Source organism: Sciurus vulgaris, assembly GCF_902686455.1.
Source record: "Sciurus vulgaris genome assembly, chromosome: 3".
NCBI classification, from domain to species: Eukaryota; Metazoa; Chordata; class Mammalia; order Rodentia; family Sciuridae; genus Sciurus; species Sciurus vulgaris.
Genome location: NC_136463.1, coordinates 71,630,890 through 71,655,141, shown reverse-complemented (window position 1 = coordinate 71,655,141; position 24,252 = coordinate 71,630,890). Strand labels below are relative to the sequence as shown.

The window sequence follows — 24,252 nt, the reverse complement described above, 5'->3', positions numbered from 1 at the left end:
TATAAAATCACTGGCAAGAATGAGGGACATGCCCCTTCCCTGCTCAGGTAACCACACAAGACCAGGATGCTATTCATATAGGGTCAAAATTAGAAGATGTAGTATTCCAAGATCACCCCTTTGTAAAAGAAAGGAGATGATCTGCAAGAGGGACAGTAGGAAAGACTGACAGTAAGAAAGGCAGACAATGAGGATTAAAGTTCACCTATAGACTGACTCTGTTATACTTTAACAAGCATGTTAACCAGATTGGATGGTGTGTCTATGTATGTCCTGTGCAACCCTAAATAAAATTAGATCCGTGCCTTCAGAGCTCAATCTCCGATGCCTGGGTAAGCGCACTGGGTAAGGCTAAGAAGGGTAGGCATCATTCGTCCTCACCCTCAGCAAACCCGTCTCTGAACATCTACAGGAAGGAACTCAGCCAAGGGCCCTGTCCTTTCTTGAGCATCCCTGCAGACCCTTGCCCATTCAGTCCATTAACAACCCTGAGAAATCCCTGATGGTTGAGAGCAAAGTTAAAGTCCTCAACTGGGCACTGGTCTCTACCTAGGCATTTCTGCACAATGTCTTGAGCACCAAGGGTACAGGGTTCTGACTGTGCCCTTCCTCACTGACCTCTGTACATATTAATGGGTTAACAAGTGATTTTTAATATATGTGTATTATGTATACTTTGTATACTATATATAAGTAGCATACTATGTATAGTGAACTACTAAAACCAGGTTAAACCTATCTATCTCCCCAAACACCATTTCTCTATGGTGAAAACATTTAAAATCACTTCTTCTTGTCATTTTTTATTTGTTCTAATTAGTTATGCATAACAGCAGAATGCATTTTGACACGTTGTACACAAATGGAGCATAGCTACTCATTCCTCTGGCTATACATCTGCAGAGACACACCAGCAGTGCGATCATACATGCATATAGGTAAAATACCTGTCTCATTCTACCATCCTTCCCATCCCCATTGCCCCCGCCCTCCCCCTCCCTCCCCTCTGCCAATCCACAGTTCCTTCATTTTTCCACTACCCATCCCCCACTATGAATCAATATCCGCTTATCAGAGAAAACATTCAGCCTTTGTTTTTTGGGGATTGGCTTATTTCACTTAGCATGATATTCGCTACCTCCATCCATTTACCTGCAAATGACATAATTTCATTCTTCTTTAAGGCTGAGTAATATGCCATTGTGTGTGTGTGTGTGTGTGTGTGTGTGTGTGTGTGTGTGTGTCACATTTTCTTTTTCCATTCATCTGTTGAAGGGCACCTATGTTGGTTCCATAACTTGGCTATTGTGAATCTAGCTGCTATGAACATTGATGTGACTGCATCGCTGTAGTATGCTAGTTTTAAGTCCTTTGGGTATAAACCAAGGAGTGGGATAGCTGGGTCAAATGGTGGTTCCATTCAAAGTTTTCTGAGGAATCTCCATACTGGTTTTTATGGTGGTTGCACCAATCTGCAGTCCCACCAGCAATGTATGAGTGTACCTTTTCCCCACATCCTCACCAACAGCTTTTAATTTTTTATAGACTGCATTTTGATTCATTGCACACAAATTGGGTACAACATTTCATTTCTATGGTTGTACACAATGTAGATTCATACCGTTCATGTAATCATACATGTACATAGGGTAATGATGTCTCATTCCACGATTTTTCATACCCCCTTCCCTCTCATTTCCTTCCACATATTCTAAAGTTCCCCCATTCTTCTCTCATTCCCACCCCCCACCCCCATTATATATCATTCTCCACTTATCAGGGAAAATATTCGGCCTTTGGTTTTCTGGGCTTGGCTTATTTCATTTAGCATGATATTTTCCAATTCCATTCATTTATTTGAAAGGCCATAATAATATTCTTCTTTATGGCTGAATAGTATTCCATTGTATATGGAATTGTATACCAGAGTTTCTTTATCCATTCATCTGTTGAAGGGCATCTAGTTTGGTTCCACAATCTAGTTATTGTGAACTGAACTTCTATAAACCTTGATGTGGCTATGTTACTGTAGTTTGCTGATTTCAGGTCCTTTGGGTATAAACTGAGGAGTGGGATAACAGAGTCAAAAGGTGGGTCCGTTCCAAGTTTTCTGAGGATTCTCCACACTGCTTTCCAGAGTGGCTGCACCAATTTGCAACTCCACCAGCAATGTAAAAGTGTGCCTTTTTCCCCACATCCACGCCAACATCTACTATTGTGTTCTTGATAATAGCCATTATAATTGGAGTAAGATGGAATCTTAGAGTTGTTTTAATTTGCATTTCTCTAATTACTAGAGATGTTGAACACTTTTTCATATATTTATTAATACCTGTGTGTCTTCTTCTGCAAAGTGTCTTTCCAGTTCCCTGGCCCTATATTGATTGGGTTCTTTGTATTTTGGGTGTAAAGTTTTGTAAGTTCTTTATAAATTTGGGATATAAGTGCGAGTGGAAAAGATTTTCTCCAACTCTGTAGGCTCTCTCTTCACATTCTTGATTGTATCCTTTGCTGAAAAAAAGCTTTTTAGTTTGAGGCCATCCCATTTATTGATTTTTGCTTTGATTTCTTGCTTTTATTCTTGATAATTGCCATTCCGACTGGAGTAGATGAAATCTTGGAGTAGTTTTTGTTGTGCATTTCTCTAATTGCCAGAAATGTTGAACATTTTTAAATTTTTTTGACCATTTTTTTGACCTTAAGCAGCAGGTGAGGTTGGCAGAGGACCCAGAAGCAGGACCAGCGGCAGGGGCACATGTGGTTTGTTTTGTAGCCATTGTTACTGAATTTAGTGCTATTTGAGGTGATTCACAGGCAGGCCACTGATGGATGGCCAGTAGTGATGGAAAGGAAGGGTCACTGCAGAACTTGGGTAACTAGCAGCTCCATTTCTCCTTAAAGGCACACAAACAACTGCAGAATAGGGGAGAAAGGGAAGCCAAATGGGCCACTTCTGTGAAGTGTCTGCTCAGTTCCTTAGCCCACTTATTGATTGAGTTATTTGGTTTTTTTGGTGTTAAGTTTTTTAAGTTCTTTATATATCTTGGAGATTAGTGCTATATCTGAGGTGCATGTGCAGTAAAGATTTTTCTCCCATTTTATAAGCTCTCTCTTCATGTTATTGTTTCCTTTGCTGAGAAGAAGCTTTTTAGCTTGAATCCATCCCCTGTATTGATTCTTTTTTTTTTATGTTTTTTTCTTTTTATTTTTTTTTCAGTTTTTTTTTTATTGTAAACAAATGGGATACATGTTGTTTCTCTGTTTGTACATGGCGTAAAGGCATACCATTTGTGTAATCATAAATTTACATAGAGTAATGTTGTTTGATTCATTGTTATTTTTTCCCTTCCCCCCACCCCGCCCATCCCTCTTTTCCATCTATACAGTGCTTCCTTCCTCTATACATGCCCCTCTCCCTAACCCTAACTCTAACCCTAACCCCTCCCTCCCCCCATTATGGTCATCATCCACTTATTAGCGAGATCATTCGTCCTTTGGCTTTTTGAGATTGGCTTATCTCACTTAGCATGATATTCTCCAATTTCATCCATTTGCCTGCAAATGCCATAATTTTATCATTCTTTATGGCGGAGTAATATTCCATTGTATAATATATATATACCACAGTTTCTTTATCCATCAACAATTGAAGGGCATCTAGGTTGGTTCCACATTCTGGCTATTCTGAATTGAGCAGCTATGAACATTGACGTGGCTGTATCTCCGTAGTATTCTGCTTTTAAGTCCTTTGGGTATAGGCCAAGGAGTGGGATAGCTGGGTCAAATGGTGGTTCCATTCCAAGTTTTCTAAGGAATCTCCACAACTTCTTTCCAGAGTGGTTGCACCAACTTGCAGCCCCACCAGCAATGCATGAGTGTACCTTTCTCCCCACATCCTCGCCAACACCTGTTGTTGCTTGATTCTTGATAATCGCCATTCTAATTGGGGTGAGATGGAATTTAGGGTGGTTTTGATTTGCATTTCTCTTAGTACTAGAGATGTTGAACATTTTTCCATATGTTTGTTGATTCCTTGTAGATCTTCTTCTGTGAAGTGTCTATTCATTTCCTTAGCCCATTTGTCAACTGGATTATTTGTATTCTTGGAGTAGAGATTTTGAATTCTTTTATAGATTCTGGAGATTAGTGCTCTATCTGAAGTATGAGAGGCAAAGATTTTCTCCCACTCTGTAGGCTCTTTCTTCACATTGCTGATAGTTTCCTTTGCTGAGAGAAAGCTTTTGAGTTTGAATCTATCCCAGTTATTGATTCTTGCTTTTATTTCTTGTGCTATGGGAGTCCTGTTAAGGAAGTCTGGTCCTAAGCTGACATGTTGAAGATCTGGACCTACTTTTTCTTCTATAATCTACAGGGTCTCTGGTCTGATTCCAAGGTCCTTAATCCATTTTGAGTTTAGTTTCGTGCATGGTGAGAGATATGGGTTTAGTTTCATTCTGTTTCATATGGATTTCCAATTCTCCCAGCACCATTTGTTGAAGAGGCTATCTTTTCTCCATTGCATATTTTTGACACCTTTGTCTAGTATGAGAAAATTGTATTTATTTGGGTTTGTGTCTGTGTCCTCTATTCTGTACCATTGATCTACCTTTCTATTTTGGTACCAATACCATGCCATTTTTGTTACTATTGCTTTGTAGTAGAGTTGAAGATCTGGTATTGCAATACCCCCTGTTTCACTCTTCCTGCTAAGGATTGATTTAGCTATTCTGGGTTTCTTATTCTTCCAGATGAATTTCATAATTGCTTGCTCTATTTCTGTAAGGTACACAATTGGGATTTTAATTGGAATTGCATTGAATTTGTATAGCACTTTAGGTAGTATGGCCATTTTGACAATATAATTCTTCCTATCCAAGAACATGGAAGATCTTTCCATCTTCTAAGGTGTTCTTTAACTTCTTTCTTTAGTGTTGTATAGTTCTCATTGTAGAGGTCTTTCACCTCTTTTGTGAGATTGATTCCCAAGTATTTTATTTTTTTCGAGGCTATTGTGAATGGGGTAGTTTTCCTAATTTCTCTTTCTGAAGATTCATCACTTATGTATAAAAATGCGTTGGATTAATGGGCATTGATCTTGTAACCTGCTACTTTACTGAATTCACTTATGAGTTCTAAGTAGTTTTTCTGGTGGAATTTCCAGGTTCCTCTAATATATATCATGTCATCAACGAACAGGGATAGTTTGAGTTCTTCTTTCCCCAATTCGTATCCCTTTAATTTCTTTGGTTTGTCTAATTGCTCTGGCCAAGAGTCTCAAGAACGATGTTGAATAGAAGTGGTGAAAGAGGGCATCCCTGCCTTGTTCCAGTTTTTAGGGGGAATGCTTTCAGTTTTTCAACCATTTAAAATGATATTAGCCATGGGCTTAGCATAAATGGCCTTTACAATGTTAAGGAATGTTCCCACTATCCCTATTTTTTCTAGTGTTTTGAGCATGAAGGGGTGCTGTATTTTATCAAATGCTTTTTTTCTGCATCTATTTGAAATAATCATGTGATTCTTGACTTTAAGTCTATTAATATGGTGAATGACGTTTATTGATTTCCTGATGTTGAACCCAACCTTGCATCCCTGGGATGAAACCCACTTGATCATGGTGCACTATCTTTTTAATATGTTTTGTATGCGATTTGCCTAAAATTTTGATGAGAATTTTTGCGTCGATGTTCATTAAGGATATTGGTCTGAAATTTTCTTTCCTTGATGAGTCTCTGTCTGGTTTAGGTATCAGTGTGATATTGGCTTCATAGAATGAGTTTGGGAGGGTTCCCTCTTCTTCTATTTTATGGAATACTTTGAGAAGTATTGGAATGAGCTCTTCTTTAAAGGTTTTGTAGAACTCGGCTGAGAACCCATCTGGTCCCGGACTTTTCTTTGTTGGTAGGTTTTTGATAACTTCTTCTATTTCAGTACTTGAAATTGGTCTATTTAAATTGTGTATGTCCTCCTCGTTCAGTTTAGGCAATTCATATGTCTCTAGAAATCTGTTGATGTCTTTGAAATTTTCTATTTGTTGGAGTATAGATTTTCAAATAGCTTCTAATTATGTTTTGTATTTCAATCCTGTCTGTAGTGATATTTCCTTGTTCATTCCGAATTTTAGTGATTTGGGTTTTCTCTCGTCTTCTCTTGTTAGTGTGGCTAAAGGTTTATCAATTTTGTTTTATTTTTTTGAAGAACCAACTATTTATTTTGTCAATTTTTTGTATTGTTTCTTTTGTTTCAATTCATTGATTTCAGCTCTGAGTTTAACTATTTCCTGTCTTCTACTACTTTGGTGCTGTTCTGTTCTTTTTCTAAGGCTTTGAGCTGTAGTGTTAGGTTGTTTATTTGTTGAGGTTTTACTTCTTTTATTAAATGCGCTCCATGAAATAAATTTCCCTCTAAGTACTGCTTTCATAGTGTCCCAGAGGTTTTTGATATGATGTTTCTTTGTTCTCATTTACCTCTAAGAATTTTTAATTTCCTTCCTAATATCTTCTGTTATACATTCATCATATAATAGCATATTGTTTAATCTCCAGATGTTGGAATAGTTTCTGTGTTTTACTCTTTCATTTATTTCTAACTTCAATCCATTATGATCTGATAGAATACATGCTAGTGTCTCTATCTTCTTGTATTTGCTAACATTAGCTTGTGGCATAATATATGGTCTATTTTAGAGAAGGATCCATGTGCTGCTGAGAAGAAAGTGTATTCACTCTTGGTTGGATGGAATATTCTATAAATGTCCGTTAAGTCTAAATTATTGATTGTGTTGTTGAGATCTATGGTTTCTTTGCTCAATTTTGTCTGGAAGATCTGTCCAGTGGTGAGAGCGGCGTGTTAAAATCACCTAGTATTATTGTGTTGTGTCTATTTGGTTCTGAAATTGAGAAGGATTTGTTTGACATACATAGATGAGCCACTGTTTGGGGCATAGATGTTTATGATTGTTATATCTTGCTGATTTATGCTTCCCTTAAGCAGTATGAAATGACCTTCTTATCCCTTCTGACTAACTTTGGCTTGAAGTCCACACTATCGGAAATGAGGATGGATACTCCAGCTTTTTTGCTGAGTCCATGTGCATGGTATGTTTTTCCCCATCCTTTCACCTTTAATCTATGGTATCTTTTTCTATGAGGTGAGTCTCTTGCAGGCAACATATTGTTGGATCTTTCTTTTTAATCCAGTCTGCCAGTCTATGTCTTTGATTGATGAATTCAGGCCATTAACGTTCAGGGTTATTATAGAGAAATGATTTGGTTTCCCGGTCATTTGGTTCATTTTTAAAATTTTGTTTATTTATTTGTTTGACACAACTTGTTTCCTCCTTTATTTGACAATTCCTTTAGGATAATTCCTCCCTTTGCTGATTTGCTTCTTTGTTTTTCATCTCTTCCTCATGGAATATTTTGTTGAGAATGTTCTGTAATGCTGGCTTTCTTTTTGTAAATTCTTTAGCTTTTTTTTTATCATGGAGGATTTTATTTCATCGTCAAATTTGAAGGTAAAGTTTTGCTGGGTATAAGATTCTTGGTTGGCATCCATTTTCTTTCAGGGCTTGAAAAATGTTGTTCCAGGACCTTCTAGCTTTTAGGGTCTGGATTGAAAAATCTGCTGATATGCGTTTGGTTTCCCCCTGAATGTAATTTGGTCATTTCTCATCACAGCCTTTAAAATTCTGTCTTTATTTTGTATGTTAGGTATTTCATTATAATGTGCCTTGGTGTGGGTCTGTTGTAATTTTGTGTATTTGGAGTCCTGTAAGCTCTTGAACTTGATTTTCTATTTCATTCTTCAGATTTGGGAAATTTTCTGATATTATTTCATTGAATAGGTTGTTCATTTCCTTTGGGCTTGTTTCTCTAGGCCTTCCTCAATCCCAATAATTCTTAAATTTGGCCTTTTCATGATATCCCATAGTTCTTGTAGATTCTGTTCATGATTCTACCATCTTCTCTGTTTGTTCAACTTTGTTTTTCAAGGTTAAATATTTGTCTTCAATGTCTGAGGTTCTGTCTTCCAGGTGTTCTATCCTATTGGATATGCGTTCTATGGAGTCTTAATTTGGTTTATTGTTTCCTTCATGTCAAGGATTTCTGTTTGTTTTTTTTTCAATATCTCTAACTCTTTATTGAAATGATCTTTTGCTTCCTGTATTTGCTCTTTTAACTGTCGATTGGGTGCGATCAATCAATGCTTGCATTTGCTCTTTCATCTCATCATTCAATGCTTGCATTTGCTCTTTCATCTCCTCGTTTGCTTCTCTGATCATTTTAATTATGTACATTCTGAACTCCTTTTCTGTCATTTCTTCTGCCATGCTGTCATCGGGTTTTATTGATGTAACATCTAGATTTGTTTGCAGCATTTTCTTTCCTTGTTTTCTCATGTTTTCAGATATCAGTGGACCGCTGAGATATTGCAGATTTCCTCTGTTGATTTACAATGACCCTGAAGATTTCTATATATCCCACCTTAGCCTTCAGTAGGCTGAAGTCTTGGAGGAGTTTGATAATGTGGTGCTCCACAAGGAAGCTGCCTCTCTAGGAGTGGTGGCCTTCAGGTGGGGTATATTCCCTGCTAGTGGGCAGAGGTGCCTCCACTTGTTGACCAATGGTCATCCAAAGGGGACCTAGGCTGTGGGCTGAGGCAAGGCCTGTTTGGGCCTGAGCCTCTGGTTTTACCGTCCTTGTGGGAAACCTCACCCAGCAGGGAAGACTCACCCGGTGGGGAGGTCTCGCTGGTCAGTTTCCTCCTAGAGGTTCCCCTCAATTTACAGCTACTGCCTGGGCTGGGCTGCCTTCCTCTGCAAAGTTTCCAGGGGCCCGGCCCTACCTCCTGGGCCTGGGAGCCTCACCCTTCGCAGATGAATCTCCTTAGGCTGCCCCTCCTCAGAGAATTTGCCCATAGGCCTGGAACCTTCACTCCGCCCTTAGCCTGTCTCTGTGCGGCTCTTCCACCCAGAAGCCTCCTAGATCCTGGGACCCTGTTCTGCACCTAATCGCCTGGCTGCGTGGCCCCTCCTCTGAGCAGCCACCTGTGGCCCCGAACAATCGCTCCGAGTCCCAGAGACCCGCCACAGGCCTCTTCCTCCCAGCTGCCCAGTATGCCGGTGCGGTCACTAGGAGTCCAAGAAACTCACTTCGTGCCTCCTCCTCCCACCAACCACCCGTAGCCCAGGGCAATCAATCACTCCGAGTCTAAGTGACCCTGCCCGTTCCTCCTCTTCTCCAGATAACCCCCCGGGTGTTCAGGAGCAGTCCCTCTGAGTGGCTCTGAATCCACGTGACCCGCTGCACGGGTCCTCTGGGCAACCGCCCGGAACTCTGGTGTGGTCCCTCAAGACCAAGCGTCCCACCACGCTTCTCCTCCAGGCAGCCCCCCTGTGTTCAGGAGCTGTCACTTTAAGACCAAACAACTCACCACTCGCCTTCTCCTCTGAGCAGCCGCCTGGAGCGCTAATGCAGTCACTGCGAGTCCAAAGGACCCGCCGCGCTCCTTCTCCTCTTCTCCTACTCCTCCGGGCAGGCCCCGGGTTCAGAAGTGGTCAGGGTCCAAACAGCTCGCCACGCAGCCCCTTCTCTGGCAACCGCCTGTAGTTCCCGTATAGTCACCCGAATCCAAGCGGCTGCTCCTCTTCCTCCTTGTCCTCAGGCAGGCCCCGGGGTTCAGAAGCGTCGTTCTGATTCCAAACAGCTCGCCGCGCGGCTTCTCCTCTGGCAACCGCCTGCAGCTCTGGCGCAGTCTCTCCGAATCCAAGTGGCCACGCTCCTCTCCTCCTCCTCAGGGCAGGCCCCGGTGTCCTGAGTCCACACAGTTCTCCCCGCCCCTCCCCCGGGCAGCCGCCGGAGCCCCAGTGGCTGCTCCGAGTCTCAGCGCTGTGCCGACCGGCCTCCTCTATGGCGCTCCAGCGGGGGGAGGGCGTCTCGCCGGCAGTTCTACTTCACAAAGTTTCCTGCGTTCCAGGACCCCTGTCCCATCCGGGATGCCCCCCAGGGGGTGAGAGTCACCCGGCTACTTTGAGTTGGTCCCAAGCGTCTCAATATCTCCTCTCTTGAATCCTGAGTTCTGGAGCAACACGTAATGCAGCCACCCTCTAGGCCGCCATCTTGAAAAACTCTCTGTCTTTATTTTGTATGTTCGGTATTTTCATTATAATGTGCCTTGGTGTGGGTCTGTTGTAATTTTGTGTATTTGGAGTCCTATCAGCCTCTTGAACTTGATTTTCCATTTCATTCTTCAGATTTGGGAAATTTCTGATATTATTTCATTGAATAGATTGTTCATTCCTTTGGTTTGTTTCTCTAGGCCTTCCTCAATCCCAATAATTCTTAAATTTGGCCTTTTCATGATATCCCATAGTTCTTGTAGATTCTGTTCATGATTTCTTACCATCTTCTCTGTTTGTTTAACTTTGTTTTCCAGGTTAAATATTTTGTCTTCAATGTCTGAGGTTCTGTCTTCCAGGTGTTCTATCCTACTGGATATGCTTTCTATGGAGTTCTTAATTTGGTTTATTGTTTCCTTCATGTCAAGGATTTCTGTTTGGTTTTTTTTCAATATCTCTAACTCTTTATTGAAATGATCTTTTGCTTCCTGTATTTCCTTTTAACTGTCGATTGGTGCGATCATTCAATGCCTGCATTTGCTCTTTCATCTCATCATTCAGTGCATGCATTTGCTCTTTCATCTCATCGTTTGCTTTCCTGATCATTTTAATTATGTACATTCTGAACTCCTTTTCTGTCATTTCTTCTGCCATGCTGTCACTGGGTTTTATTGATGTAACATCTAGATTTGTTTGCGGCATTTTCTTTCCTTGTTTTCTCATATTGTTCAGGTATCAGTGGACCACTGAGATATTGCAGATTTCCTCTATTGACTTACAATGTCCCTGAAGATTTCTATATATATCCCCTCTTAGCGTTCAGTAGGCTGAAGTCTTGGAGGAAGTTGATAATGCAGTGCTCCACAAGGAAGCTGCCTCTCTAGGAGTGGTGGCCTTCAGGTGGGGTATATTCCCTGCTAGTGGGCAGAGGTGTCTCCACTTGTTGACCAATGGTCATCCAAAGGGGAACTAGGCTGCAGGCTGAGGCAAGGTCTGTTTGGGCCTGTGTCTCTGGTTTTACCATCCTTTTGGGGAATCCTCACCCGGTAGGGAAGACTCACCCCGTGGGGAGGTCTCGCTGGTCAGTTCCCTTCCTAGAGGTTCCCCTCAATTTACAGCTACCGCCTGGGCCGGGCTGCCTTCCTCTGCAAAATTCCCCGGGGCCCGGCCACTACCTCCTGGGCCTGGGAGCCTCACCCTTCACAGATGAATCTCCTTAGGCTGCCCCTCGTCAGAGAATCAGCCCGCAGTCCTGGAACCTTCGCTCCGCCCCTAAGCGTGTCTCTGTGCAGCTCTTCCACCAAGAAGCCTCCTAGATCCTGGGACCCTGTTCTGCACCTAATCGCCTGGCTATGCGGCCCCTGCTCTGAGCAGCCACCTGGGGCCCCGTACAATCACTCTGAGTCCCAGAGACCCGCCGCACTCCTCTTCCTCCAGACAGCCGCCCATTATTCCAGTGCGGTCACTAGGAGTCCAAGCAACTCACTGCGTGCCTCCTCCTGTATTGATTCTTGATTTTACTTCTTGCACTTTAGGAGACTTGTTAAGGATGTCAGGCCCTAAGCCAACATGATGAGGATTTGGTCTATTTTTTCTTCTTTTAGGCATAGGAGCTCTGTTCTAGTGCCTAAGTCTTTGATCTACTTTGAGTCGATTTTGGGCAGGGTGAGAGGTAGAGTTTTAATTTCATATTGTTACATATGGATTTCCAGTTTTCCCAGCACCCATTATTGAAGAGGCTATATTTTCTCCAATGTATATTTTCTGTGTTTTTGTCTATTATGAGAGAACTGTATTTATGTGGATTTGTCTCTGTGTCTTCTGTTTTGTACTGTTGGTCCACCTGTCTATTTTAGTACCAATATCATGCTTTTTTGTTACTATTTCTCTGTAGTATAGTTTAAAGTCTGGTATTGTGATACCTCCTGCTTTACTCTTCTTGCTAAGGATTTCTTTGACTATTCCAGGTGTCTTATTTTTCCAAATGAATTTCATGATTGCTGATTGCCTTTTCTAGTTCTTTAAGCTCCATAAAATATATAGTACATTATTGTTATCTATAGTCAAAATACTGTGCAAGAGCATACCAGGAACTCCTTGCTGGTATCTGACTGTAACTTAGTACCCATGGATCAACCCATGCCACCCACCTGTGTGACACCGTACTTACTCTTATCCTTGGACATGTGTCTTAGAGCATTTTTCACAGGAGGAATGTTGTGCTTTATTATTTACTAAAGCTACATCAACCCAGTGTGATAAGCAGCTTCACCCTTAAGCAGCAGGTGAGGTTGGCAGAGGACCCAGAAGCAGACCAGCGGCAGGGGCACATGTGGTTTGTTTTGTAGCCATTGTTACTGAATTTAGTGCTATTTGAGGTGATTCACAGGCAGCCACTGCTGGAGGCCAGTAGTGATGGAAAGGAAGGGTCACTGCAGAACTTGGGTAACTAGCAGCTCCAATTCTCCTTAAAGGCACACAAACAACTGCAGACTAGGGGAGAAAGGGAAGCCAAATGGGCCAGGCTCACTTTGAGTCAAAGACACTAGACCAAGAGGGACAGTGAGGGAGCTGCTGAAAGCCCATTTCCCATGGAAAGTCTGCTTCCATTTGTTTCCTGTGTCTGGATCAACCATGTGGTCTGGTACCATCAGCCTGAAGTGTTTACTCTCTGCCTCCACAGAAAAAAAATTTGCAGAGCAAAGGGTGTGGCTCAGTGGTAGAGCACTTGCTTAGATGTGTGAGGCTCTGGATTCCATCTCCAGCATCAAAACAAATAAACAAACTTTGATCTCTGAGATAGGAAGTTCTCTTCCCCCAACCACCAGGACTTGTGGCCAGCAGGCAGCCTACCAAATTCGGACACTTTTTCCCCTCACTCTACACAAACCCTTCATGCTCTGCCATGTGTTATTGTCAGACCTGCGTTTTGTGGGAACAGCTTTTTAAATTTTAAGTCTTCATTGCATGACCTGTGATCAGGTGTATGATCTGTGCTGTGAATGTTTGTAGTTCTTTGTAAGCTGCAGTCAAAGCTGTCTCTGGATAAGTCGGCATCTTAATTCAACTCTTCCTCATCTAAGCTACACATTAATAAGAAAATGAGAGAGTTCTTTTGGAAATTATAGCCTGGGGGAGAAATCAATTATTTACAACTCATATTCAGTTAAGAAATCACACTTAATGCTTAGAGAGATTTCTTTCCAGGACGAAGGCTAATGCATTGAGGCCACATTTTGCAGCAATGACATTTGCATTAGGGCCCAGCACTCCCAGCAGCCTCTCACTCACCATCGAATGTGCCTGGTGCCTCCACCAACACCCCACCCTACCTGCCTGCTAATGAGGTAGTTCGCCTTTGTGATTTACCTACCTCTAATTTAAGCACAGTGATTTTCTGTGAATTTTTTTCTGGTCTCTCTGATCTTTTCCTTTATACCATGTCAGGATCATTTTGTCCCCAGTTGGGCACTGAGACAGAGTGTATAATTGGTGCCCCGTGTGGGAGGGGCAAATCCCTACCACACTAGTATATGGTCATCCCTGAGACTCTCAGCAAATGCAGAGGAAGTACGAGTTATCTGTTGCACATTCAGGCTAACACTTAAAAAACAATTACAACTTGCCAGCTTGCTCTTCCCTATCACACGACTGGCATGTCCCCTGCAGTGGCTGCTCCATGAGGCAAGTTACTGACTGAGGAGATGGAAGCAGAGCCAGGGCTGAGAGGTGACCACCAAACTCAGCATTGTGCAGGCCAGAATATGTCACCTCCGAAATGTGCCTTTTTTGCATAAGGATCATTGCCTAAAGGCAAATAAGAAGCAAATACAGGAAAGTACTCTACCCTTCATCTGTTTACATAAAGCAGGACATCGATGACTTATTTATTTATTTATTTATTTATTTTCAATTTTTAATATTTGAGATGGCATCTTGCTAAGGTTCCAGGTTGGCCTCAAACAAGCAAGCCTCCTACCTCAGCACCAATGTATACCACAAGGTAAAAATAAGAATTCCGGCAAAGCACTGAGATTGTGGGATTGTTTATTATACAGTAAATTTGACTGATAGAGACTCTATTTTTTTTTTTTTTTTTGATACAGAAAATTGAACTCAGGGGCATTTTAGCACTGAACTGGGTCTTAAAAAATTGTGAGATGGCCTCAAACTTGCCATCCTCCTGCTTCAGCCTTTCAAGTTACTGGGATGACAGGCATGCACCATGATGCCCAGTTAATTACCAGAGTTTTCAAGGGTTCTTCTTCCTTGAAACAACCCTAACCCTTTGCTGACTCCAACGTATATAACTGATATTTCCTAAATGTAGTCCTTTATTCTAGAACTGTCATTTGTCTACCAGAGTTCTTTCTAGCAAGTCATAGAGATACCTCAGGTTCAACATATCAAAAAATAGATTCACTGTCTTCTTAAAATACTGCTTTCTCTTCCTTGCATTCCTGTGGCAGTTTGCACCATGTCTGTGAAAGGACACTAGAACTACACTTCCCAGTCCTTGCCTCTGTGTGCTTCCAGGTACCCCTGGCCAGAGAATGCAACTTGCATAAGATTTGGAAGGTAGAGGGAAGCGGGAACAGATATTTTATGCTCTGAAGGTTGGTGCAGGGCACAGGCATGTGCTGATGCATGGTGGCCCATCCTGTGGACCTGGGCAGCACTCCAGGCCTTCAGTGTCTCTTCCTGAACATACACAGGTACCTCCATAGAGGAGAGTACAGGGAAGGTCAAACTTTCTCTCTGAAAGTTGGATAATTGAGTCTGCCGAAATAAACTGACAAAAGATTAATAAGAGAAAAGGCATGCAAATTTTAAGCATGCCAATGTTCACCAGAGCAATATGGAAATATGAAACTCAAAGCAGGGCCAGATGGTTGAGCCTTGAATACCCTCTCCATAGAGGAGAGGAAAGTGGTAGAATAAATGACTTTTAGGGAAGATGAATGAACCCAGAGAACAGAAAATGCCCTAGAACAGACTTCCTCTGTGCTCTAGGTCTGGGGTTTCTTTTCAATCTCTTCCTCTGTGATATGAGTTTAATCTTATCTGGGTAATGAAATTTCAGCAAGAGGCAGTTGTGATCCTCTTTGACAGATCTGGTCTTCAAGTAGATAAGGGAACATCAGGGAAGCCCTTCCCTGCATTTGCTGTTCCCCAGGTTCTCCATTCAGAGTCCAAAGCGGTCTATTTTGGGTAGTCATTTTCTGAAGCTCAACAAGGGCACTAACTAACAAGGCCCAGTACAAGTCAGATGGTGGGGTCTTGCCAGGTTCATGCAGGGGGCCCTGGCTTTTAAGTGGGCACCTGCCCTATTGGTTTAGACAGATCGGCAGACATTGGGAAATCTGACTGAAGCTTGGGGATGTCCCCTGCTCAAAGGGGCAGAGAGGGCCGCAGGGGAGCACAGAGCACTTAATGACAAGTCAACCTAGTGGGAAAACACTCTCAGTGGAGGGAACAGGTCAAATGATGAGCAGTGCAGGTATTTGCCACTTGGGCTTCAGAGCAGACACTATGATGACCTGGTAGTGGCAGCCCTAACTCCCTGGGGGTGAGGTTCTCAGGCACACTAGGTGACCTTGGACCCTTTGGTTCTTCCAGTGTGTCATGAGAGAAGTGAGCCAAATGATGGCTCTCTGGGGTCCTTTTAAGCTCTGACATAAAAACTGTGATTTTATGTTTGGCAGTTCCTTCCACCAGCTGTTTTTGCATTTTCTAAAAGAAAATCAATTTGCTTGTGCTTCTTTCCTTCTGCTGTGTTTTTTCCCACCATAACCCCTCTCATGAATTATGCAAACTGCATTTGCCACCCAAGGTGAGGTGAATTAAAAATGCTAAGTGAGACTTTAAATGGAGTGTCTACCACCACTTCATCTTGGTTAACTCTGGTGAGCGACTGTCATCCTCACCACAGAGCTTCCTGCCCGGATCTCAGACACACGCTGTTGTTAACAGTGATTAACAGGCACGGTACAGACCATGCATAAAGGTGCGTGATGAATACTAAAATCACTGCATGGTGGAATAATGCTGAAATCCTGTGTGGACATTGCCTCCCCCACAACCATAAAATTTTTCATTAGCATAACTTTAAATTTTCAGCACCCACTTCATCTACTAATGAATTTAGTGAAGAGTATCCCCAGGCAGTTCAGTCAAAAAACCTCTTTATTTTGTGGAAAAGATGTTTGGAATTATAGAAGAAAAATCTCAGCTATAAAAAAGAAGCAGCAATAAAACCATATCATTTCCTTTTAATTCAATCAAAATGGCATCCCCAAAACACAAAAAAAAAACAGCTGACTTTCATCCAGATCTTGTTCTGGAAATAGACTCTTCCCTGGCTTCCGTGAGGACAGCCTCCTGGAACTATCTCCCCACGTCTCTAGACTCCCACGCTGCTCCTTGGCCACCTCTGAGTGTCAGTTGCTCAATACCACTCTTACCTCTTACCCCTCTTTCTTTTCTCTCTGTCTAGCCACAGTCACAGATGTCATCTACATGACAAAGCATCATCCATTTTTGTGCCCAGTGCTGACCTTACCTGTAGCTTCCAGACCAATTAATCAGCCTTCCTCCCCTACTTTGGTTCCTCCTCTCGGGTATCACAAAACTACAGCAAAATTACCTGTCCAGCTGAGCCTACCATTTGACCTTCACCAGCTAGGACTTTCTCTGGTGTCTTTATCTCAGTGGAATCTCCATCAGTCAGTTACACAAATCAGAACTTGAAATTATCTATAAATTGCCCCTCCTTTCTTATCCCATGGCCAGTACATCACCAAATCAATAAATATTGACTTCTAAACCATGTGTGTTTATGGGTGCCCATAAAATTTTGTTCCATATAAGTAGTGAACATATATCATTTTCACAAAATCTCAAAAGTTGACCATATAGAGTGTCACAAAGAAAATGTCAAATAATCCCCTAAAGTGGAAATCATTTGGGCTGCAATTATTCTCTGTGATGCAGTAAAAGTCAATAATAAAATAAATAAATAAAATAATAAGCAAAAAAAAAATCAATTAACTCTAAAAACTAAAAAAATAAAATAGAATAAAACTTATCAATAACTCAGGATAAAAAGAAATAAAAACTGAAATTTAAAGCTATTTAGAGGAATAAGTGTGATGTTGCATATCCAAAACTATAGGTATAGGCAAAGACTCTTCCAAAGGAATATTCATAACGATGAAAGTATCAATAGAGGCAAGAAAGACTGGAAATAAATAGCAAGCTTTTCATGGAAGAATGTAGACAAAAGTGACAACAAAAATATTAACAAAATAAAGCCAAGTCAAGCATAACAAAAACGTATGAGTCCATCCCTGATCTAAAACTAAAGAAAAGAGCACACAAAACAACCAACCAGGGCTGGGGTTGTGGCTCAGTGGTAGAGCACTTGCCTAGCATGTGTGAGGCACTGGGTTCAATTCTCAGCACCACTTACAATAAATGAATAAAATAAAAGTCCATCAACATTAAAAAAAAAACTCTTAGAAATGCAAATGTAAGTCAGAAATAAAATATGCACAATCATATCCAGCAGTTACCAAGAAAGTTTTATCCTGAAATGTGAAAATAATCCAGTTTATATATTGTCTCTCTCTCTCTTCTGTTGAGTCCCATGCCCCCAACACAGAGTGTGGGCATTTGCCACATGATCCGTCTATCAGAGACTTAAATCTGGAAGCAAGCAATGTGTGTGGGTCACCTGGTCCATGAACACTGAGCTCCACAAGCTCCAGAGTCCTACCTCTTGGTAGTGGGTGCCCAACAAAGTTGTGAGGAATGAACAAATACTAATACTAAAGTCACCTGGTAAATGAAATGGTCATGTTTCCTATCTACAGTTTTTCTCATTAAAAATAATCATATTTTCTCATTTAATGTGAGGTAAGGATTATTAACATTCTTTTGGATAAGGAAATTGAATCTTAAAGCAATTCACAGCTTACCCAGGGCCACTGAGCTTCTGAGTGTGGGCCAGCACAAATCCACATCTTCCTGGAAAATTCAGCACTGTTTTTTACAGAGACTTTCTCAGAGAGCAAAAGCACCCAGAACTAATCCTTCAGAAATTTACCTTTTCATATACATGTTAAGAAATGCTATTTGGGAGAGCCCAAGGTGTGGAGAAATCCTATTAAAAAGGAAATGATTTCTTAGAGTTAATACAACTCAAGCGGAGTTTCTTTTTCTGCAATATGTACTAATATCAAACAATACAATGTGGAAATCACTCCTTTACTAAAAGTAGAAGGAAAGAAAACTTCAGACCAATATTCCTCATGAACATAAATGCAAAAATTCTTAATAAAATACTGGCAAACTACATAAAAAACATATTTAAAAGACAGTGCACCATGATCAAGTAGCATTCATTCCAGGAATGCAAGGTTGGTTCAACATGAGGAAATCAATAAATGTAATTCATCACATCAACAGATTTAAAGACAAGAACCACACGATTATCTCAAGAGTTGCAGAAAAAGCATATGACAAAATACAGTATCCATTCATGTTCAAAACACCAGAAAAACTAGGGATAATAGAAAAAACCTCAACATTGTTAAAGCTGTATGGGCTGAAGCCAACACCATTCTAAATGGAGAAAAATTGAAAGCATTCCCTTTAAAAGCTGGAACAAGACATGGATGCCCTCTTTCACCACATTCAACACAGTCCTTAAAACCCTAGCCAGAGCAATTAGACAAAAGAAAGAAATTCAAGGGATATGAATAGGAAAAGAAGACCTCAAACTATCCTTATTTGCCAACAACATAATTCTACATTAGGAAAACAGACTCAAAAAGTCCACCAAAAAGCTTCCAGAACTCATAAATGAATTCAGCAAAGTAGCAGGATATAAAATTAACACCCATACATTAATTGTGTTCCAGCACACCAATGACAAATCAGCTGAAAGAGAAATCAGGAAGCTGTTCCATTCATAATCACCTCAAAAAAGAAAATCTTGGGAATCAATCTAAAAAAGGAGGAGAAAGATCTTGACAATGAAACTACAGAACACTAAAGAAAGAAATTGAAGAAGACCTTAGAAGAATGAAAGATCTTCCATGCTCTTGAATAGGCAGAATTAATTATCAAAATGGTCATACTACCAAAAGTGTTATACAAATTTAATGAAATTCCTATTAAAATTTTAATGATGTTCTTCATAGAAATAGAAAATGCAGTCATGAAATTCACTTGGGAAAAATAAGAGGCCCAGAATAACCAAAACAAATACTCAGCAAGAAAAGTGAAGCAGGAAGCATTACAATTCCAGACCTTAAATTATACTACAGAGCTATAGTAACAAAAGCGGCATGGTATTGGCACAAAAGTAGAATTGAAGACCAATGGAACAGAAGATATAGAGACATACCCACATAAATACAGTTATCTCAGGTCTAGGGAGATAGCTCAGTCAGTAGAGTGCTTGCCTTGCAAGCACAAGGCCCTGGGTTTGATCCCCAGCACTGCAAAAAAAAAATAAATAAATAAATAAATAAATAAATAAATACAGTTATCTCAAACTAGAAAAAGGCTCCATAAACATGCTTGGAGAAAAGATAGCCTCTTCAACAAATGGTGATGGGAAAACTGAAAATCCTTTGTAGTACATTGAAATTGAACCTCTATATCTCACTCTGCACAAAATGCAGCTCAAAGTGGATCAAGAACTGTGGCATTAAACCAGAGACTCTGCATCTACTAGAAGAAAAAGTAGGCCCAACTCTCCATCATATTGGCTCAGGAACAGACTTCCTGAGCACAAGAAGTAAAATCAAGAATCAATAAATGGGCAGGCATGGTGGCACATGCCTGTTATCCTAGCAGCTTGGGAGGCTAAGGCAGGAGAATCACAAGTTCAAAGCCAGCCTCAGCAAATCAAGGTCCTAAACAACTCAGTGAGACCCTGTCTCTAAATAAAATACAAAATAGGGCTGGGGATGTGGCTCAGTGGTTGAGTGCCACTGGGTTCAATCCCCAGTACCAAAAAAAGTAAAAAGGAGGAAGGAAGGAAGGAAGGAAGGAAGGAAGGAAGGAAGGAAGGAAGGAAGGAAGGAGGAAGGAAGGAGGAAGGAAGGAAGGAAGGAAGGAAGGAAGGAAGGAAGGAAGAAATGGGATGGCATCAAACTAAAAAGCTTCTTCACAGCAAAGGAAACAATCAAGAACATGAACACAGAGCCTACAGAATGAGAGAAAATCTTTACCACATGCACCTCAGATAGAACATAAATCTCCAGGTTATATAAAGAACGCCAAAAAAACAAATAGGGCTGGGGATACAGCTCAGTTGGTAGAGTGCTCGCCTCACAAGCACAAGGCCCCGGATTCAATCCCCAGCATCACAAAAACAAAACAAAACAAAAAAACAAATAACCCAATCAATAAATGGGCCAAGGAACTGAAGGATCACTTCACAGAAGAAATATGAATGAGAAAACATACAAAAAAATGTTCAACCTCTCTAGCAATTACAGAAATTCAAATTAAAACTACACTGAGATTCCATCTCACTCCAGTCAGAATGGCAATTATCAAGAATACATTTGACAATAAATGTTGGTGAGGATGTGAGGATAAATGTTCATTCATATGTTGCTGGTGGGACTGCAAATTGGTGCAACCACTCTGGAAAGCAGTATGGTGATTCTTTAGCAGATTTGGAACAGAACCACCATTTGACCCACTCTTTGGTTATACCCAAAGGACTTAAAATCAGCATACTACAGTGATCCAGCCACTTCGATGTTTACAGCAGCTCTATTCACAATAGTCAAGCTATGGAACCAACCTAGGTGCCCTTCAACAGATGAATAGATAAAGCAAATATGATATATATACACAATGGAATATCACTGGGCCATAAAGAAGAATGAAATTATGGCATTTGTCAGTTAATGAATGGAACTGGAGACTATATGCTAGCCCCAAAAAACCAAAGGTCAAATGTTTTCTCTGAAATGTGAATACTAACACATAACAAGGGAAGATAAAGAAGGAAAGTGTAGAAGTTCATTGGATTAGACAAAGGGGAATGAAGGGAAGGGACAGGGATGGGAATAGGAAAGACATTAAATGAATTGGACGTAACTTTCCTATACTCACATATTAGTACATGACCAGTGTAACTCTACAACATGTTCAACCACAAGAATTTAGGAACAGACTTCCTTAACAGGACTCCCATAGCACAAGAAATAAAAGCAAGAATCAATAACTGGGATAGATTCAAACTAAAAAGCTTTCTCTCAGCAAAGGAAACAATCAGTAATGTGAAGAGAGAGCCTACAGAGTGGGAGAAAATCTTTGCCAATCATACTTCAGATAGAGTGCTAATATCCCAAATCTATAAAGAACTCAAAAAACTCTACACCAAGAATACAAATAATACAATCAACAAATGTGATAAGGAAATGAACAGACACTTCACAGAAGAAGATGTACAAGCAATCAACAGATATATGAAAAAATGTTCAACATCTCTAGTAATAAGAGAAATGCAAATCAAAACTACCCTAAGATTTCATCTCACCCCAATTAGAATGGCGATTATCAAGAACATAAGTAACAATAGGTGTTGGCGAGGATGTGGGGAAAAAGGTACACTCATACATTGCTGGTGGGGTTGCAAACTAGTGCAGCCACTCTGGAAAGCAGTATGGAGATTCCTCAGAAAGCTTGGAATGGAACCACCATTTGACCCAGCTATCCCAGCCTATACCCAAAGGACTTAAAATCTGCATACTACAGAGATACAGCCACATCAATGTTCATAGCTGCTCAATTCACTATAGCCAGATTGTGGAACCAACCCAGATGCCCTTCAGTTGATGAATGGATAAAGAAACTGTGGCATATATATACAATGGAATATTCCTCCGCCATGAGGAATGACAAAATTATGGCATTCGCAGGCAAATGGATGAAATTGGAAAGTATCATGCTAAGTGAGATAAGCCAATCTCAAAAAACTAAAGGACAAATGATCTCGTTGATAAGCAGATGAGGACATACGGGGGTGGGGGGTAGGGGGGGTTAGTGTTAGGGTTAGGGTTAGGTTTAGGGTTAGGGATAAGGAGGGTGGTAAGAATGAGGAAGAAAGGAATGTATAGAGGGAAAAGAGGGGTGGGAGGGGAGAGGGAAGGGGAAAAATAACAAAATGAATCAAACAACATTGCCCTCTGTAAATTTATGATTTTTAATTAAAATTAAAAATTTAAAAAAAATTGTAATGGGCTGCATCCCATGTATATACAATATGTCAAAATATACCCTACTGTCGTGTATATCTAAAAACAAAATAAAAATAATAAAAATTAATAAATAAATAAAAGGGAAAGTAGTTCCATTGAGATAATTGTTGACTAATGGCTAATGGCATAATTTGTTCTCCCTGGGGATTTAGCATTTCAACCACCAATAAAAATAGAAATCTTGCAATGGACAGAAATATAATTAAACAGTTAAACAGAAAGAAGTCTTTTTTTTTTTTTTTTTTTTTTGTCAATGCTTCTGAAAATGTTCTCCCACAAAAAGTCTTAACAGTCAGTTCTGGGCAGTAGGAAGAGAAATGGGGTATGAGGGACTATGCAGGAGAAAAACCTGTGGAAGCCTAGGAAAACCCAGGCAGGGACTCAGACTCAGGACAGATTGGGGATGGTCAGCTTGTCTCTACATCTGACCACCAAGTCTCAACGTATGGGGTCTTGAATTCCTCATATGTAAAGAAAGGAATGATTCTCCAGTCCTTGCTGGTACACAGGAATAGGTGCTTAATTAAATATTGTTATCTTTCTATGAAAGAAACAGTACTTTTTCCTAAGGAGATTCAGCCTAAGAAAGAGGGTGGCCCAATGTAACATATTCTGACAAATAACGCAATAGAGCCTGTGAGAACCAGACAGAATATCAGGTATGACCAGAGGTTGTGCCTCAGACAGGTGTTATCAAGTTCTGCCCAGGTGCAACTCTTGATTGGATACCTAGATGTGGACCCAATTATATCAGTGGACAAAGTGAAGACACTCCTTTCATATGGGAAAAATGAAAAGAGAAGTGAAAGTAAAGGAAACCCTGGTCCTGACCCCAGGGGTACACTCATGATGTATTTTGCCTTTGTTTGTTTTTTTTGTTTGCTTTTTTGGACTACTCCTCCTTCACAGTGCAACCCAGTGGCCATTTCACTGGGCTATGGGTTATGTACTGTTCTGTGTGCAGAATATATCGATATCTTTTCATCCCCACCTTCTCTGAGCTAATCATTGTTTGACCTGAAATAGGTTTATTTCTTAGAACATTTTTCTTTGCTTCTTAAAACATGTCTCTCTAAAGAAATAATGCACACATGAGCGTTGGAAACTGCATTCTGCTCCCAATAGACTAAAAGATAAGTTCACTGCCAATTCCCTTTTTCTGATGGCAAATCAAAATCTTGAACAGTGTTAGAAAATGAGCTTTCTAGAATGAAAAACATTCTGCACTTGAGCAACTTCTCCAAACCTCTGTTTCCTTCTTTGTAAAGGTGGATCCAGACTGCCTATCCTTCCTACTCTGTAAGAAAATACAAGAACACATGCAATCACTCTCTGATGTATAAGCCACTGATTAGGAAAATATGTTTTTTATTAAGATCTGAATAAATAAGGAGACTGCATTGATGGTACATCGTACTACTTTCAGTAGCATTAAATTAATCAGTCTTCAATAACTAAATGCCTACCACTGTGCAAGGCCAGGAGAAGAAGCAGGTTTGGGAAGTGAAGAAAGATTACAAGTTTGGTTTTGATGGAAATCTCAGGCAGAACACAGCTGTGTGTATCTGGACTGCAGGAGACAGAAACTAAAGAACAGGTGGAAACAGGGAGGGTCACCCAAGGCCCAGTTCCTGGTCCCCTGTATGTGCATCTTCAGCATCATATCCTTCATATCAATTGAGAAAGTCCTTCCTCTTCCCATGCAGAGGTTATCTGTCCACTGGTGTGGTGGGGTGGGGGCTCAGATCTCAGTCATTCTCTTGTCTTGGTGAAACTGTCCCCTGAGGCAGCCCTTTCGACTGGTTCTTTAATATCTCCTCCTCTGCTAGATCATCCTCATCA

At 40.8% G+C, this 24,252-nt stretch overlaps 1 long non-coding RNA gene across 1 annotated transcript in view; it reads right to left on the bottom strand.

Moving 5' to 3' along the window:
- The window catches only part of LOC306655866, a 34,905-nt gene extending 10,653 nt beyond the window's left edge, over positions 1-24,252 (bottom strand). Inside the window, exon 1 of the long non-coding RNA XR_013762332.1 lies at positions 23,877-24,252. This is a non-coding gene — a long non-coding RNA (uncharacterized lncRNA). The remainder of the gene's footprint in view (positions 1-23,876) is intronic.